General features: G+C 38.7%; 1 long non-coding RNA gene across 2 annotated transcripts; it reads left to right on the plus strand.

The window, feature by feature from the left end:
- The first annotated feature begins 2,753 nt into the window (after positions 1-2,753).
- On the plus strand, positions 2,754-17,380 carry LOC110261211 (uncharacterized). Of its 2 annotated transcripts, XR_014808017.1 has the most exons (4): positions 2,754-4,898; positions 5,437-5,516; positions 9,541-9,585; positions 14,119-17,373. It is a non-coding gene; the product is annotated as an uncharacterized LOC110261211 (long non-coding RNA). The 2 variants fall into 2 exon arrangements; XR_014808016.1 differs by lacking the exon at positions 5,437-5,516 and having other exon boundaries at positions 2,955-4,898; positions 14,119-17,380.
- Positions 17,381-18,631: the final 1,251 nt, after the last annotated feature.

Below are 18,631 nucleotides of genomic sequence, written 5' to 3' on the forward strand. Positions count from 1 at the left end.
AAGAGGATATTGTATGATTTTCTAAAAATTTAGACTATCTGTGAGTTTCTTTTCAAAATACCAAAGGGGAAGTTGCAAATATATATTTTATTTATTTATTTTTTGTCTTTTTCTAGGGCCGCATCTGCGGCATATGGAGGTTCCCAGGCTAGGGATCTAATCAGAGCCGAAGCCTCTGGCCTATGCCAGAGCCACAGCTACGCCAGATTGGAGCTGCATCTGCAACTTACACCACAGCTCACGGCAGTGCCGGATCCTTAACCCCCTGAGCAAGGCCAGGGATTGATCCCGCAACCTCAAGGTTCCAAGTCGGATTTGTTGACTACTGGGAACTCCGCAAATATATATTTTACATGATGGTACTGAGTTTGATAGGCTTGAAAACCATTGGCTAAGTCCTCAGAGATACAGGCTCCTGGCATGTCTGAAGATCGTCTTAAACTTTGTGCTTTCCAGCTTAACGGGACAGTGAGTAGCATCTGGTCGATGTGACCTCCTGTGTTTCTGCTTCTCTCAAATGTATTCATTCATTCCTCAAGTAATTTTTTGAATGCTACCAGCTGATAGACATTGTGCTGTGTACTAGAAGGGCCGTTTGCTTAAACTCAACAGATACTGCAAAATTAACAAGAAGGTAAGATAAACGATTCTTGCCAATCAACTTGATACCATAAACTTGTTATCAAAAATCATAGGCCAATGTTACTCATGAACGTAGGTGCAAATACCCTAAAGAAAATTTTGACAACCTCAATCCAGCACTATATAAAAAGTGCAATTCATCAAAATCAAGTTGGAAATTTTCTAGGAAAGCAAAACTAGCTCAGCATTGGAAAAAATATGCAGTGTAATCACTGTATTGACACTAAGTTATAAATTTTTCGAACCTCTCACTAGATGAAAAAAGATTTAATTCAGTATCTTTTCATGAGGAAAAACACTTCTTAAAACTAGAAATAGAAAAGAATTTCCTTAGTTTTGTAAGGGCTAGCTAAAAAATCAACAGCATACTGAAAGGTAAGATGTTGAAAGCTTTCTATCTGAGGCTAGGGATAGGACAAATAGGGCCAGTATCACCTCTTTTGTGTAGCATTTTACGGAAAATTCTAGCAAGTGCAACAAGAACAGAAAATAAACAAAAGACATAATGAATGTAAAGTAAAAACTAATACTTTTATTGCTTACAAATAGTGTTACATGCAGAAAAAATTAATAATTTACAATTAAATTATCAGAAATAATGTTCGACAAAGTTTCTGGATACAGGTCAAGATACAAAATCAATTGCAGCAGTAACAATTTAAAAAGAAAATTTTTAAGCAGATACCATTTATATAGCAGCGAAATGCCAAATGCCTATGAATAAATCTTACAAAATACATGTAAGAGGGAGTTCCCATCGTGGCGCAGTGGTTAACGAATCCGACTAGGAACCATGAGGTTGCGGTTTAGATCCCTGGCTTCGCTCATTGGGTTAACGATCCGGCATTGCCGTGAGCTGTGGTGTAGGTCGCAGATGCGGCTCAGATCCCACGTTGCTGTGGCTCTGGCATAGGCCGGTGGCTACAGCTCTGATTAGACCCCTAGCCTGGGAACCTCCATATGCCACAGGATCGGCCCAAAGAAATAGCAGAGACAAAAAAAAAAAAAAAAAAAAAAAAAGTAAGAACTCTGCACAGAAAATAACACAATATTGAGAGAAATTAATGAAGACCTTTATACGTAGAGGAACAACCTATGTTTATGGATTGAAAAACCCTGTAAAACAAACTCTATGATTTACAATCCTGATAAAAAGTACAGTAGTTTTTAAAAAATAAAAACTCACGAGCTTCCTTCTAAAATATATATGGAAATAAAAATTGCTACTATGAAACAATCAGGCCAAAGAACTTATACACTAGATATGAATATTTATTATAATATTATAGTAATTAAGGTAGTGTGATTTTTTTTTTTTTTTTTTTTTTGTCTTTTTGCTATTTCTTGGGCTGCTCCTGCGGCATATGGAGGTTCCCAGGCTAGGGGTTGAATCGGAGCTGTAACCACTGGCCTACACCAGAGCCACAGCAACGCGGGATCCGAGCCGTGTCTGCAACCTACACCACAGCTCATGGCAATGCCGTATCGTTAACCCACTGAGCAAGGGCAGGGACTGAACCCGCAACCTCATGGTTCCTAGTCGGATTCGTTAACCACTGCGCCACGACGGGAACTCCGGTAGTGTGATATTGGTGTAAAAGTAGACAGACTAAGAAAAAAGTCCTCAAACACACCCACATATTTGGACACTGGCTTTTACAACTTGATCCTGAAAAGCAGTGGTGAAAGGATAGTTCAATCAATGGTGTGTCTATTGGGTAACTGCATGGGAAAAAGAAAAGAAACTTAATTATTATGTGAACACATGCATAAAAATCAGTTTTCAATTGATGGTAGCTCTAAATGTGAAGTTTCTATAAGATAAAAAATATCTTCATGATGTGAAGATAGAGAAAAATTTTGAATGATACAAATAGCACAAAGAAATATTGATAAAGTGGATTACATTAAATTAAGAACTTTTGTGTATCAAATTCCAGGAGTGAAGAAGTAAGCCACAGATTAGAAGATAGTTGTAACACACACAATTGACAAAATACGTGAAAAACTCTGTACAAGTCAGTCAGTAATATAGATAATTCCTTGTATTTTCTTTACAGAAGAGGCTATCCGAATGGCTGGTACAGCTACAAAAGGTGCTCAATCTTGTTAGTAATCAAGGAAATACAAACTGAAACAGACACCTATCTTGTAACCAGCAACTCCACTCCTAGGCACATACCCAACAGAAGTGCAAGCATATGTATACAAAGACTTTTACAAGAAAGTTCACTGCAGCGTTATTTGAAGTATTGCCAAACTGGAAGCAGCCCAAAGGTCCATTCATAATAGAAGTGGCGGTATCCTCACTCAGTGAAATACTCTTCGGCAATTATGATGGAAAAAACCTATGGAAAAATACAACACGAACAAACCTCACAAATATTTTGAGCACAGAAATCCAACACAAAAGAATATATGCTGTATTATTCCACTTATGTAAGATCAAAAACAAGCAAAACTTTACTATAGCTTTAGGAGTCTGTGTAATAATTAAATAGGGAGGCAGTAGTTTGGGGAAGGGGACCTGAGGTTTAGGCTTGGCTTCAGGGGTGCTAAAAATGTCCTGTTGCTTATAATGATGGATTGTATCAAATTGTATGCTTATAATTTGTACACTCTTTTTTTGTGTGAGGTACATTTCAATAAGCTTTTGCAAATTCAGCAATGCTCTGATCAGACCAATCTTAGAGAATTCTTTGTTTACACTGTCAGTTATAATAATGTAATAGTTGATGTGACAATTTATAAGTGACACTGATGAAACAAAATGACAAATTATTTATGGTGAATAACTGCTAGTCAAAGAATAAAGCTGAACTCAGGGAAGAAAAGCTACACACAGAAAGTAACCTGAAGATTTTAGAGAAGGCAGTTCAACAGAGATCAAATACCTTAGAAAAAGGCTCCTCGCCTGACTCAAGACTTGGGGACCTGCTGGCATTCATGCACACTCTGTCCTGGCCTCTGAGGCTCTTGCTGGTGCATACCCAGCCTACACCTCTTTCAGTCCCAGTGAGTCTTTTGTCTTAATCTTGGACCAGATGAGGGCAGAACTCTTTGAGCACTGAGTAGCTAATGGAACTGAAATGTCTCCAACAAGGCAAAGCTGCAAATTGCTGTGATTCATCCTGAGGGCATGCAGCCCCCAGGGATCTTTGTTGTTAAGAGGAACACACCTGCCAGAACCCTGTGTGGCCACAGCCTCCCTCATCAACGTGTGGGATGCTGAGATTCAGGCTTTAAATTTTAATCTGAGAGCACAGATTAGTACCTGGGCTGTTTTCCTCTGAGAGGTTTTTGTCTTTGCTGTTGTCGTTGTCATTAGTTGTTAGAAAGGGAAGGAGAGAGGGAGAAATCACATATTCCCTCGCCTGGATTTCAAAACCCTTATAATCCTTCCCAAAGCTACCTTTTCAAATGCTGTCTCCCACCAGTCCCCTGGGTGGTGCCTATATTAACCCAACAAAAGTCACCACCACAAAATACTGTGTGCATCTTGCTTTTAACTTGTCCATACTTTACCCACTCATTTCCACATGGATGAGTCAATTCTACCTTCAAGGCTGAACTCAATGCAGCTTCCACCGCAAGGGTTTACTGACCATTGCTGGCTCCTGTGGCTATTTACTGACTATTTTTCCATACTCTAAATCAGAATGCCATGCCACTTATGGGTATGAATAGTCATCTATGAGATGTTTGAAGCTGGGAACACAAGTTTCACATCAATAAGGTTTTCTTGCTGTCAAAGTGCTTCTTAGGTGCCAGCCGTTATGTTAAACATTTCATCTACATTATTTCATTGACTCCTCAGGATCAGCCTAGTAGGTAGATACTATTTTATACTTGCCTAAGGTTATTCTAGGGACAGTACATTGCAGAACCAGAACTCTGACTCTTCAGGACGTGCTCCCCACTCTTCCACAGAGCTGCTCGCAGATGGGGAAAGGGCAGGGGTGGCAGGGTTGAGGTGGGCTGAGGCATCCAGTGTGGGGAGGGGTGGAGAGACGAGGCTGGCCTGACCATGGCGTGCTGTCTGTGCAGATCAGTGCATGTGGATCTGGAGCTCTGCCCAGCAGGCAGCAGGAAGATAGTGCATGTGAGTAAGAAGGCTTTAGCGAGCCGTCTGGAAATACAGATCCAGCAGATGCTCACTAGTTCAGAGTGGCTATAGCACAGTGGCTGCAAGCGTGGCTTCCACAGCCAGACTGCATGGATTTGAATCCTGGCTTTGTCAAGACATGTGCCTTTAGGTAAGTTGCTTGCCTTCTCTGAAGTTACTTGTCCAGTCTGTGTCTGTTGTTTTCCACCTGCCGAATGGAGATGATAATACTTACCTTGTAGTACAGTTGTAGGGATGAAAGGAGTTAATACATGGAAAGCTTTCTGAAGGGTGCCAGGCACACGGTAACTACTGTGGAGAGTGGGCTCTCTTTCTCTGTTTGGATCTCCATGCTCCCATATGTAAATGAGAGTTGGATCAGATTGTCCATGGTGTAGACACCATCATGTCCATTTAAGCTCTCCTCTTAGATTTCATGAGCTCTAGGTATGTCTAGACTCTGCTTCTAATTTGCTGCATCATGCTGGCAACCCATTTAAAATGGAGAAGCAGCTCCCTGACCTTAAATAGGTTACTTTGTGTCTCCAGGCCTCAATGTCTCCACCCATCCCTCTGACTTAATTCTTCTAGGACCACAAAGAGAGCAGTGCATACATCTAGAATGAAAGGCATCTCTAGGTCCCCCAAACCTATGGAATGTTAGAAGTAGGATTATTTTTCTTTTTCAGCACCCCCAGGCCCTGGGCCTCAGAGCCAGATCTACCTCCTCTCAGCTCATGGACAAGTTGCCCTTGAAGACAAGGTCTGGGTGAGGCATTTTTGAGGTTAGCTTTGTGAGGAGAAGAGGGCTTTCTTGGGGGGAGCTTTAGGCCCTCCTAATTCTGTCACCTTCCAATTCCCATTCTTGGAGAAAGACAATTGGCATTTTCAACGTCTGATGTAAAAGTAGTATACACATGCTGTTCAGGCCTCATTCCAACCCAATGACTGGACTTTAGCCCCTTAAATCAAGGCTTTGGGAGCCACTGGTACATTCAGACTGTGAAGGTTCACCCAGGTCCAGCCCGATCCCCTGCACAGTGACTCAGGCAATAATTTTATCAAATATTTTGCCATAGCAAAACAATACGCCTCAGCCTGTCTGGCTCCCATATCTCTTCCCACACAGCCAGTATCACAGGCTTTAGTTTTCTATTATGGGGGTACCAACTTCAAAGTACCAATTTCTAATCTAGCTAGGGTAGTCCAAGCTATGCTGTGATTGCAAATAGACCCAAGCATGCAATGGCTCAACAGGAAGGCAGTTTACTTCTCACTTGTCTCAAGGTCTAGCAGGTTGGCTAATTCTTCTCAAAGCAGTGATTCAAGAAACACAACTCCATCTGTCCTATGGTTATACTGTCTTCAAGGCATGGCTCTCAGGGTGGACTTGGGCGTTCTCTCCATTCCAGTCTGATGGGGAAGGGAGAAGAGAGAGTGAGATAGGCCTGAAAGTGCCATATATGACTTTCATCCGTAACGTTCTGTTCATCTGGGACTCAGGCACATGACACCAGCTAATTTAAAAGAGGTGGGGGAATGGGGTCCAGCTATGAGCCCAGGAAGGAAGAGGAGGTGGGTTTAGTAAGTATCCTGTCAGTCTCTGCTACTGTTAGCTATGATATTGATCCAAATCCTATCTATACTGCTCCTAACATTTTCCCACTCTTCTCTATTTACAACATCACCTCCTTTCATTTATACCCTTTCATAAGTCTTGTAACTCCTTTTCCCTCTAAGTTCTTATCCTTCCAATTTCCCCTAGACAGTTGTCAGGTTTTTTCTCACACATTATCATATTACTGTCCTTACCCCAAAAAGTCAACGTCCCCCACACCTACGCTCATAGAATGAAGTTCAAACTCTTTAGCCTTGTGCAAAAGTTCCCCTCAGCCTGTGCCTTCACACATTAGAACTCCCCATGTCCTATGCCCTGTCCTTTCCTTTTCCATGTTCATGCAAATGATGTTCCTTCAGGCTTCCCTGTCTCTGAAAACCATACCCACATGTCATACCCTCCATGAAGGTGTTCTCGAGTCGTCTGGTTGAAATTGCTCTTTCCTCCAGTATTTTCATAGTCCTTTGTTAATCTCTGCATTTGATTCTTATGTTATCACTATGATGTGTTACAGTATTTGCACATTATATGTCCAAGGACAAATGTACATTCACAAAAAGCAGGGCCAATTGGAAAGTGACAGATATTCGCATGTCTCTGTATTGTATAGGAGCACAAAATCCACATTCCTGTGAGGCTTGTCAATTTTAAGCTTTTTCCAATCAGATTTTTTCATGCCACCTTCGTGAGTCAGAAGTTCACATCTCTTCCACTCTTTTCTAAGACTACTTTTGTTAACTGTAAAGACTTTGTTTTTAAGGCCAGTCTCTGCAATTTCATTAATTAGTCTTAACATTTAAGAGCAGGCTTGTGAGTATAGGATGGAAAGCAAGAAAAAGAATCACTTTGTAGTGAAGAAATCTGACAAACACTACCTCAACCAGGGTATCAAGGATAACATCAACACTGATGAGTCATGTGGATGGTAGGTTCCTTGATGGGCTGTGATGGGAATGATACTCTACTTCTGCAGTTTTCCTCCCCAAACATTACCCCAGTCTAATTATAAGAAAACCATCAAATCAACCCCACCTGAGAGACAGTCTACAAAATATCTGACTAGTAATCCTCAAAATGGTCAAAGCCATCAGAAATAGGGGGAGACTGGGAAACTGTCACAACCAAGAGGAAACTAAAGGTACATAATAACTAAATATAATATGGTAAACTGGATGCTATCCTGAGACACAGAAATGATATTAGGAAAGAAAATGAGGACTTTTAATAAAAAATGAATTTGAGTCAATAATCTTGTATCAATATTGCTTTATTAACTGTGACAAACATACCATACAAACATAAGATGTTAATAATAGGGGAAATTGGCTGTGGGGGGTGGGGTGGGGAGTGGAATAGGAACTCCCTTTACTACCTTTGAGATAATTCTGTGAATCTAAAACTGTTATAAATTTTTAAAATCATTTTAAAAAATCAGACTTGCAGAATTCAATTTAACTGGCAGAAATACGATTTTGTTTTAAAACAGTGAAATGCTTCCGCACAAGCATTCAGAGACCTGCTGAAGTAACACAATTGGTTGAAAACTTATTTCTCTTTATTAACTTGTACAAAGAAATGATTTTGTTTAGCCAATGAGTATTTTACAGTGGAAACACTGTGCTCATGGAAAAAAATCAAAAGAGAATACGCTGCAAAACTAAATTCATTTGCTTAAAGGGAGTGTAAAATGTGCTTCTTGCTTTTAATGGGGATAATTATTTTCATTCTTTAATAATTATTCCTCTTTCTAGTCAGCTCTTACTTGCCTCTTTAATAGAACATAGTGGCAAAGAGAGAGCTGAGAGCAGGGGCAAGGGAGATGTTGGGAAGAAAGGTCTTTGCTGTCTGGCAGGTAATGCTCAGAACACTGGGCAAGTTGAAAATGAAGCCATTCATTGAGCAATATTTATGGTTTGCCTACTATACACCAGAAAATGTGAGAGCTTCTAAAATGAATCATTGACACATGCTGCCCTCAAGCCTCTTATCATTGTTCAGGGTTGTAACACACACACACATGATTTGTTTAGGGTAAATAAATAAATAATATAACTATATAAATCATGTATGAATAATAAGTGCAAATCTGTATATTATATATATATATACATATATATGTGTGTGTGTGTGTGTGTGTGTGTGTGTGTGTGTGTGTATCCTCTATAGCTAACTGTATTTCTTTGCCTCCCACAGGCTCATGTTCTAATGCATTTAATATGTGTCTTGCATGTGTGTGTTCCTGCAAAAATATATAATATTGTTTTTGGCATATATTTTTAGTTTAGGTAAATGGTGAGGTACCATACATCTTACCTCATTTTCTTTACCTTTTTTACAGTATGCACTATGTTTTTCATGCCCATCCTTGTTGTCCTGTGAATACATAATTTTGTATGTATACTCACTACGTAATACACCAAGAAAGACAGACCTCCTCTGACAGTCCCCTTATGGTGTCTGATAATCTTCTGCCATCCACCACCCTCCTGAAGGAGCCTTCATTTGGTTGGTGCATTCCCTTGGGTCTAGGGTATAAGTATTCACTTACACAGACCTGATTGTCTAGGAAAGTTTCCAAGGAAGGATTCTGGCTCATTTCATTAGGATGACTATGCTGGCAGCTTATTCAAAGCTGTAATTAGTGAAACCCTATAAATGCTCTTTGCCTCCTGAGAATATGTCATTTCAGATTCCTTTTTTTTTTTTTAACCCTTGAACTCAGAAGACTACGTTAACTCCATCTCTAAAGTCCCCCTAGGATTTCTGAGGATTAATTGTGTTTCAGGATATGTACCTGCGGGAGAATAGAAGGTGAGGGCCTGGGAGACAGGGACTAAAGACCTGGTCCTGACTGTGTCTAGTTGGGTGAGCTACTTTGAGCAGGATCTAACCTCCTTCTGTGCTCAGCATAGGTGCTGAAGTCACTCTTCCTGGGTTTGATTCCCAGTTCTGCAACTTTCCAGTTGCATAACATTGGGCAATTCTCACCTAGAAAATGCGGTAGTTAAACCACAGATAATTTCTAGGGTAGATCCCAATTCAGCTACTGTTTCATCCATAGATGCTTTCTTGGCTTTGTGCCCCTTTGGCATCGTCCTTCTGTTTGTAATGTCTTTCCCCCAACATTCTCCTGTCCTTTCAAGGTTCTCCCCTAATCCTTTTCTTTGGATTTCAGATTTTAATAAAGAAAAGAAGCACATTAGAGATGGAATCAATAAAGGTAAAATAAAAACATTTAATTTTTTATTAATTTATCTGATAACTGTTCAAAGTAATAACAGTAACAATGTATTAGATGACTATAGCTTATGGATGAGTGAAATGAATGATGTAAATGTATAAGGGATGAGAAGGATTAACTGAGAAGACTATGTTATAAGGCACCTGCATTGCATGCAAAGTGGTATACTGTTATTTGAAAGTAGATTTAAATTTATTATAAATGGGCGTTCCCATTGTGGCTCAGTGGTGACAAACCCATCTAGTATTCATGAGGATGTAGGTTCAATCCCTGGCCTTGCTCAGTGGGGTTAAAGATCTGATGTTGCCACAAGCTATGGTGTAGGCCGGCAGCCACAGCTCCAATTTGACCCCTAGCCTGGGAATTTCCATATGCTGTGAGTGCGGCCTTAAAAAAAAAATATATATTATAAATGTATAGTTTAAACTGACATGCTAAGAGAGGAGAGAAGGGGTTCCCGTTTTGGCTTAGCGGGTTAAGAACCAGACTAGTATCCATGAGGATGTGGTTTTGATCCCTGGCCTCGCTCAGTAGGTTAAGGATCTGGCATTGCTGCAAGCTGTGGCCTAGGTCACAGACATGACAGATCTGGCACTGCTGTGGCTGTGGCATAGGCCAGCAGTTGTAGCTCCCATTCTACCTCTAGCCTGAGAATGTCCATATGCCACAAGTGTGGACATAAAAAGGAAAATAAGTAAATAAATAAATAAATAAATAAATAAAATTTTCAAAAAAATAAGAGAGAAGAAAAAATATAATTATATAAAATGCTCAGTTAAAACCAGAGAAGGCAGGAAAAGGGGTAAAAATAAAGGAAGAACAAGTACATTTTCTAAAAAAAAAATGTTATTATAGTTGATTTACAATGTTCTATGAATTTCTGCTATACAGCAAAGTGACCCAGTTATGCATGTATATGCGTTCTTTTTTTCACATTATCCTCCATCATGTTCCATCACAAGTGATTAGACAACATTTCCCTGTGCTACACAGCAGGATCTCATTGCTTATCCATTCCAAAATACTCATTATTTACTCACAAGAATTCCATATAGTAGGTATCACAATTATCCCAATTTTACAGATGAGGAGACAAGATAGAGAAGGTAAGCAAATTGCTTAAATAAAAACATTGAAATATCCCATGAATGTCAGCACTTTACTATTAAAATTTTCTCTCTTGAATCTGCAAGAAGCACAAAAATCCATTGCAAATCATGGTTCCCTGTTTTTGTTTTGGAAAATATAGTTATCAAATCTATCTATACAGCCCCAACCTTTCCTGGAATTCTATTTCCATAGTTCCAGCTGAGTGCTAGAAATAGTCTCCTGTGGGTCCCCAAGGCATCTCCAACTCAACATGCTCAAAATCACTCTGAAGTTTTCTCCTCCAGTCTTGCTTTTCCTCTTGCATTTCTTTTTTCTTATTGGTGTTATTTATTTTTTCTTCTTACCTTTTGACCCCCTTCACTCGTTCTGTTAGGTCAGAGATGGGATGATATATCAAGCAAGGTTCTAAAGGAATGGTTTCAAGCTCACTTCTGCATCAGAATCACCTGAGGGCCTTGTTAAACTGCAACCCACCAGGTATCACCTATAGATTCTGATTCTGTAGATGTGGGTTGCATATTTTTTTAATTGAAAAAATTTGACATGCGTCAGTGTATAAGTTCAGCTGAGTGTTTTTAACAAGCATCCTAGGTGATACCAATATAGGTGATCCTAGGGCTACAGTTTGAAAAGCACTCCAGGGCTCAGACAAAGGCATCAAATCTTGAATGAAGAAGAGAAAATGCTGCAGGATATGGGTGGGCTAGGGGATGTTGGAGTTTTACCTGGTGTCCTCCTTTCTTTATGAGGTAGGAGCTGATATCTTTATGAACAAGGAGATATTTATAGCAGTAGAGTGCTGAAAGAAAGGTTGGGAACAGAAATCATAGCAGTGGGAGGAGATTCTTGCCTGGAAGAAGGGAAGAGAGTCTGAAGCAGCCCTGATGCTGGGAATCAAAATTGTAAAAAAGATAATATTTCCTTGTGAAGGATGGGGGACACAAATTCCATTAGTTGTCTACAGAGCCCAGGAAGAAATGGAAAGAAAACAAACTCCCCAAATTATAATTGTGAGGATCCTAAACATCACCACCTGTCTCTGCTAGAGAGGCAGCATGGTGTGTAACACACAAGTCCAGGAGCTAGCCAGACTTCCTAGCCTCTACCACATAGTTAATCTCACTGTGCCTCGTCTCTTCATTTGTGAAATGGAAACAGTATTAGTTCCATTTCATACTCACAGTATAAACTCCAAGTGAATAAACATATGTAATATATTAGGCTTGTAGTAAAGACTCAAATGAATGTTAGCTCTTCATATTCCGCAGCAATACCCTGCTTGAATTTTGCATAAATAAGTCAATTAATCTTACTTCAAATATAGGTACTTTTGACCATTTTTAGAGGTGAAGAAACTGAATGTAAAAAGAAAACTCATTCATCTCTAAGTCCATACAAGTAGCATGTGAGCAAACAGGAACTGGAGACTCCGGCTGCATTTTGAGTGTCTGCTTGTTACCAGGTACTGAGGAGGTTGCTTTCTAACATGTTAGCACTTGAAATGTATTTCCCTAAGATCAGGTGAGGATATTGAGGATAGGGCCAAACTGTAAAGAGGCAGTGGAACCAGGACTGGAGAGAAGCCAGCTGGCTTCAGAGCTGGGAACTCCTACAGTGACTTCTACCCCTCTTGATGGAACCTACATTTCCCCACACCATCCTGGTCACTTCTGTGTGCCTCATGATGGTGCTTATTAGCATCTGTGAAAGAAGCAGAGAGAAACGAATCTCAGATCTGTCTGAGACAAGCTCACAGCTTAGTGGAGAATGTAAAACACGTACATATAAAGCTGCAATACAAGGTGGAAAAGTGTGTGAGAACTCAGAGCGACGGATTCCTTCCAGCTGGACATGCCATTTGGAGGTGAATTTTGAAGGAGGGAAGGATTGGGGCATGTGGATGAGGGGATAGAGTTGGAGGATGAACTGGGTGGAGAAGCAGACAGGAGAACCCCCAAGAATATCCACTTACTAAGCCAGTGTGAGCAGACTTGTGGAAGGTAAGTTTCAGAAAGGGAATTTGGGGTCTGTTTGCAGGGAGCTGGGAATCTGAAGCTAGAATAGTTTGAATTTCAGTTCCGTAGTCAACAGGGAGTCACAAGACATGTATTGTTTTTTTGCAAGTGCTCCTTAAAGCTAATGAGTTTACTTTTAGATAATTGAAGATGCTCTTGCAATTATAAGAAATAAGACGAGAGATACTGAGTAACTTTCACTCAATCTCCCTTGATGGTAATACCTTGCAAAACTAGTGTATCACAACAAAGGATATTAACGTTGATACAATCGGTTGCTCTCACTCAGATTTCTCCTGTTTTACTTGTATTCATCGGTGTATATATTTAATGCTATGGAATTTTATCATATGTATAGTTTTGTATATCTACAATCATAGTCAAGATACAGAAGACTTCCATCACCATGAGAATCTCTCCTGTTGCTTTTTATAATTATACCCCCTTCCTTCCATGCTCATTCCTTCATCTCTTTGCCTCTGTTACTAACACCATGACTATCCTTTTATTCCAAGAATGTTTCATAAATGGAATCATATAGTATACAATCTTTGGTAACTGGCTTTTTTTTCACTCACTGTAATTCTCTTGAGATTCATCCAAATTGTAGCCTGTGTCAATAATTCTCTCTTTTTTTTTTCTTGAGTAGTAATCCATGCTATTTATGTAACATAGTTTAACAGTTCACTTGCTAAAGAATGGCTGGGTTGTTTTCAGTATTTTACCCATGTGAATTAAGCTGTTGTAAATATTTGTATGCAAAATTCCATATAAAGTTGTGTGCATTTTGTGTGAACAAACAAGTTTTCTTTTCTCTGGGATAAAGATCTAAGAGTTCAACTGCTCGGTGGTCTATTTAGTCTCATAGTTAGTTTTATAACAAACTGCAAACTATGACTACCATTTACATTCCACCACCAGCATACAAGTGGTCCAATCACTCTGCATCTTCATCAACTTTTAGTGGTATGACTTTTTTTTTTTTTTTTTTTTTTTTGTCTTTTTGCCTTTTCTAGGGCCGCTCCCGTGGCATATGGAGGTTCCCAGGCTAGGGATCTATCGGAGCTGTAGCCACCAGCCTACACCAGAGCCACAACAACGCAGGATCTGAGCTGCATCTGCAACCTACACCACAGCTCACGGCAACGCCAGATTTAACCCACTGAGCAAGGCCAGGGATCGAACCCGCAACCTCATGGTTCCTAGTCGGATTCGCCAACCACTGAGCCACGACAGGAACTCCTATCTTGTGCTTTTTATAACATTCTTTTTAATATCATTTATTGTATTGCTTCTGTTGAAATAGTTGATTTACAATGTTTCAGGTGTATAGCAAAATGATTCAGTTTTATACATATGTAAAAGTTGTTATTCTCTTCTCTTTCAGGTCCTTTTCGACTATAGGTTATTACCAGATACTGAATATAGTTCCTTGTGCTATTCAGTAGGTGCTTGTTATTTATCTGTTTTACATATAGTAGTGTGTATCCCAAATTCCCAATTTCTCCCTCCCCACCCTTTCCCTCTTTAGTAACAATGTTTTTCTTCTGTCTGTGAATCTGTTTTTGTTTTATAAATAAGTTCATTTATGTCATATTTTAGATTCCACATATAAAAGATATCATATGGTATTTGTCTTTGTCTGACTTCACTTAGTGTAATAATCTTTAGGTCTATCCATGTTGCTGCAAATGGCATTATTTCATTCTTTGTAATGACTGAATAATCGTCCACTGTCACCTTGTGCTTTTAACTTGCATTTCCCTAGTGGCTAAAGGTACTTAAAAAACTTTTCATCATGGTTATTTGCTCTTTGTATGTCTTCTTCAAGGGAATGTCTATTCATGTGTTTTGCCCATTTTTCTAGTTGGACTTTTTTGTTATAGATTTTTGAGAGTTCTTTATATATTATACATATTGGTCCTATGCCAGTGTACACCTTTCCTTTCCATTAGCTTTACAAGCTCTTTCATAGAACAAGAGGTTTTTTTTTTTTTAATTTTTGTGAGCTCTAATTTATCAAAAAAAAATTTTATGTATGTGGTACTGGCATCAAGTCTAAGAACGCTTTGTTTAGATTTAAATCCTGAAAACATTCTTAAAAAAAAAAAAAACAATTTGGGAAACCTCATCTTGGCTCAGCGGTTAACAAACCCAACTAGTATCCCTGAGGACATGGGTTTGATCCCTGGCCTTGCTCAATGGGTTAAAGAATCCAGCATTGCCACGAGCTGTGGTTTAGTTCACAGACGTGGCTCAGATCCCAAGTTGCTGTGGCTGTGGCATAGGTTGGCAGCTGTAGCTCCCATTCGACCCCTAGCCTAGGAATTTACAAATGCCGTGGGTGCAGCCCTAAAAAAACAAAAGACGGAAAAAAAAAAATAGGTATTTTTAAAATGTTGCATTTAAGTCCATTATCCATTTTAAGTTAATTTTTATATAAAGCATGAGATTTAGTTTGAATTTTTGCAATGTTTGTTTTTGTCAATGGATATCCAATTACTCTAGCACCATTTGTTGAAAGGACTATCCTTCTTGCATTGAATTGCTTTTGCACCTTTGTCAAAAATCAGTTGGGTGTATTTGTGTAGGCTATTCCTGGCTTCTCCATTCCATTGATTGATGTGTCTGTTCCTCTGCCAGTATGACACTGCCGTTATTACTGTAGCTATATTGTAATCCTTAATATCAAGAAGAGTGATTCTTTTCACTTGATTCCTCTTTTTCAAGAGTGTTTTAGCTATTATAAATACTATGCTTTTCCATATAAATTTTAGGATAAACTTGTTATGCTTACAAAAATCCTTGCTGGGGTTTTGACACAAATTGCATTAAACCTATGGATCGATTTAGAGAGAATTGATATGTTTACTAAGTTGAGTCTCCTAATCCAGGAACACATATATCTCTAACTATTTATGTCTTCTTTGGTTTCTTTTATTAACATTTTGTAATTTTCAGCATTCAAATTATTTATGTTTTGTAAATTATTATAGTACTTTTTAATAGAATGATTGGAAATAGTATTGTGTTTTTAATTTTGGTTTCCATATATTCGATTTTACTATATAAAAACATCCTTTTATTTTCAACCTACCTATGTCATTGAATGTGAAGTGAATTTCTTCTTACTTCAAACCCATAGAGTTGGCTTGTGTTTCTTTTTGCTTGTTTGTTTGTTTGATCCACTCTGCCAATCTGCCTTTTCAATTGATGTATTTACACCATTTACATTTAGGGTGATTCTTGATATATATGAGCTTAAGTATGCAATTTTATTATTTGTTTCCCGGTTTTCCTCTGTTTCTCTTTTAGCACCTTCCTATGGGTCACTGGAACAATTCTGTCTTGATTTATTTTTAGTGTTTGAGAGTATCTCTTTGCATAAAATGTTGTTGATTTAGGTATTATAATACACATATCTGACATCACAATCTGTCAGTATCAACATTTTTATCATTTGAGTGAAGTATGGAAAACATTTCTATTCAGGCCCTTTTGCTTTCCCCAAATTTTAATATCACTGCCTTGAGCATCAGATATTACGGTTTTTGTTGTAATTATCATGATTGTAAAAATTCATGAGGCGAGTCTATTATATTTATCCCTATTTTTTTTTACCTACTTTTATATTCTACTTTCCTTGCTGAAATTCCAAATTCTTTTCCTTTCTGTTTCTAAAACTTCATTTAGCCACTCTTTAAGGATAGGTTTGTTAGCAAAAAATTCTCTTAGCTTTTCTTCATTTGAACATGTCTTTGTTCTTGAGGGCCATTTTGCTGGATATAGAATTTGCAATTGACAGTTTTCTTCTTTCAGCACTTGAAAAAGGTCATGCTATTTTCTCTAGCAACGATGGTTTCAGATGAGATATCTATGTCATCTGAATTATATATTCCTCTGATGGGTAATATACGGTTTCTTTCTAGTTGCTTTCAAGAATTTGTATTTTGTGTTCAGTTTTCAGAATTCAATTATATGTCTTGGCATGAATTTCCTTGGAATTATCCTGGTAGGGTTTTCTCAGTTTCTTGGAACTGTTAACTTTGTGCCTTTCATCAAATTTGGGGAATTATCCACCATAGTTTCTTTCAATACTCATTTAGACCCACTTTCTTCTCTCCTGGGACTCCTATGATACAAATGTTCAGATTTCAGTTACTGTACCTCAGGTCCTCGAGACTGTTCATTTTTTTCCTAGTCTATTTTCTCTCTATTGTTTATATTGAGTAAATTTTATTTCTTCATCCTCAAGTTTGCTGATTCTATCCAATATCATCTCTTATATACAATTCATCCCCAGTCAAGAAGTTTTAAAAATTTCTGTTATTGTATTTTTCAGTTCTATAATTTCCATTTAAATCCTTTTTATAGGGAGTTCCCCTCATGGCTCAGTGGAAGCAAATACTAATATCCATGAAGATGTGGGTTTGATCCCTGGCCTCACTCAGTGGGTTGGGGATCCAGCATTGTCATGAGCTGTGGTGTAGGTTGCAGATGCAGCTCAGATCTGGTATTGTTGTGGCTATGGCAGTGGCATAGGCCAGCAGCTACAGCTCCAATTCAACCCCTAGACTGGGAGCTTCTATATGCTGTGGGTGAGGCCCTAAAAAGCAAAAAATAAAAAATAAAAATAAATAAATAAAAAATCCTTTTTATACATTTTTATGTCTTTGCTGAAATAATTTTATTTTTTTTTGTTTCAAGAAAAGTTGTAAGTGCCTGTTGAAAGAGTCTTGTGATGGCTGCTTTAAAATCCTTGTAAGGTAATTCCAAAATCTGATTCATTTCAGTGTTGGTTTCAATTAATTGTCTTTTCTCCCTGATATATCTCCAAACTGTGGATCCTAGCTAGTCAATATTAACTCCACAATTCTGCTCTGGCCCATTCCTTTGCCTCTTCTGGCCAACCGAAGTGCTGGTTCCTTGGGCTAGGTGTCTTCTTAAAGTAAATTATTTTATACTGGCTTTTGAGGTACAAGACTTGGATTAAATGTAGATGATATGGTTTCATATTTTCATCATTCCCTTTGAGTTCTATTTAATAATCTCTTAATTTGATCTCTCTGGCATTTAAAGGCTTTAGCTTTGGGGTGTATATTTCCACACCCCTTAGCTCCTCCCTTCCCCCCCTCCCCTCCTTCTTCTTTTTTCTTTTCCTTCTTCTTCCTCTTCTTCCTCCTCATCTTCTTTTTTTCTTCTTCCCCTCCTCCTCCTCTCCCTCCCCCCCTCCTCCTTCATCTTGTGTTTCTTTTTTTTCTTTGGTCTTTTTGTTTGTTTGATTGTTTGTTTGAGGACTGCACCCATAGCATATAGAGATTCCCAGGCTAAGGGTCCAATCGAAATTGCAGCTACTAGCTTACATCACAGCCACAGCAAGGCCAGATCTGCCATGTCTTCGACCTACATTGCAGCTCACGGAAATGCTGGATCCTTAACCCACTGATCGGGACCAGAGATCAAACCTGTGTCCTTATGGATACTAGTCAGGTTCCCTACTGCTGAACCACAGTGGAAATTCCCCACCTTGTATTTCTTTGTTTTAAATGTCTTGCCTCCAAAGGCACCTTCATTCATCTTCCATATCCAGGTTTTCAGGAGCCTCTTTTCTAGTTTTTCTCATTCCTAAAGATATTTTAGTTGTCCTCATTTCAATAGGCAGAATGATTTTTGTTGTTCAGGAGGAATGAACAAAGCTTTCATTATTGCTTGGAATTCTCACCCTACTTTCTCTGCTGCCTCAAGTTCTTCTATCCTCAACTTATTTACATCCCACCCCAAACCACCTGTGTTTTCTAGACTAAGATCTGTTCTTCTTTGGCTTAAATAAAAAGTTTACCACTACTTCCAAAAAGCCATTGTTGAAATGCTAAAAGACTACAGGATTATGTGCATATAGA

The sequence above is a fragment of the Sus scrofa genome, chromosome 6, assembly GCF_054392235.1.
Source record: "Sus scrofa isolate SSC_HxYL_T2T_F1_AM1 chromosome 6, Sscrofa_HxYL_maternal_Yorkshire_Landrace_v2.0, whole genome shotgun sequence".
In the NCBI taxonomy this organism is placed as follows: Eukaryota; Metazoa; Chordata; class Mammalia; order Artiodactyla; family Suidae; genus Sus; species Sus scrofa.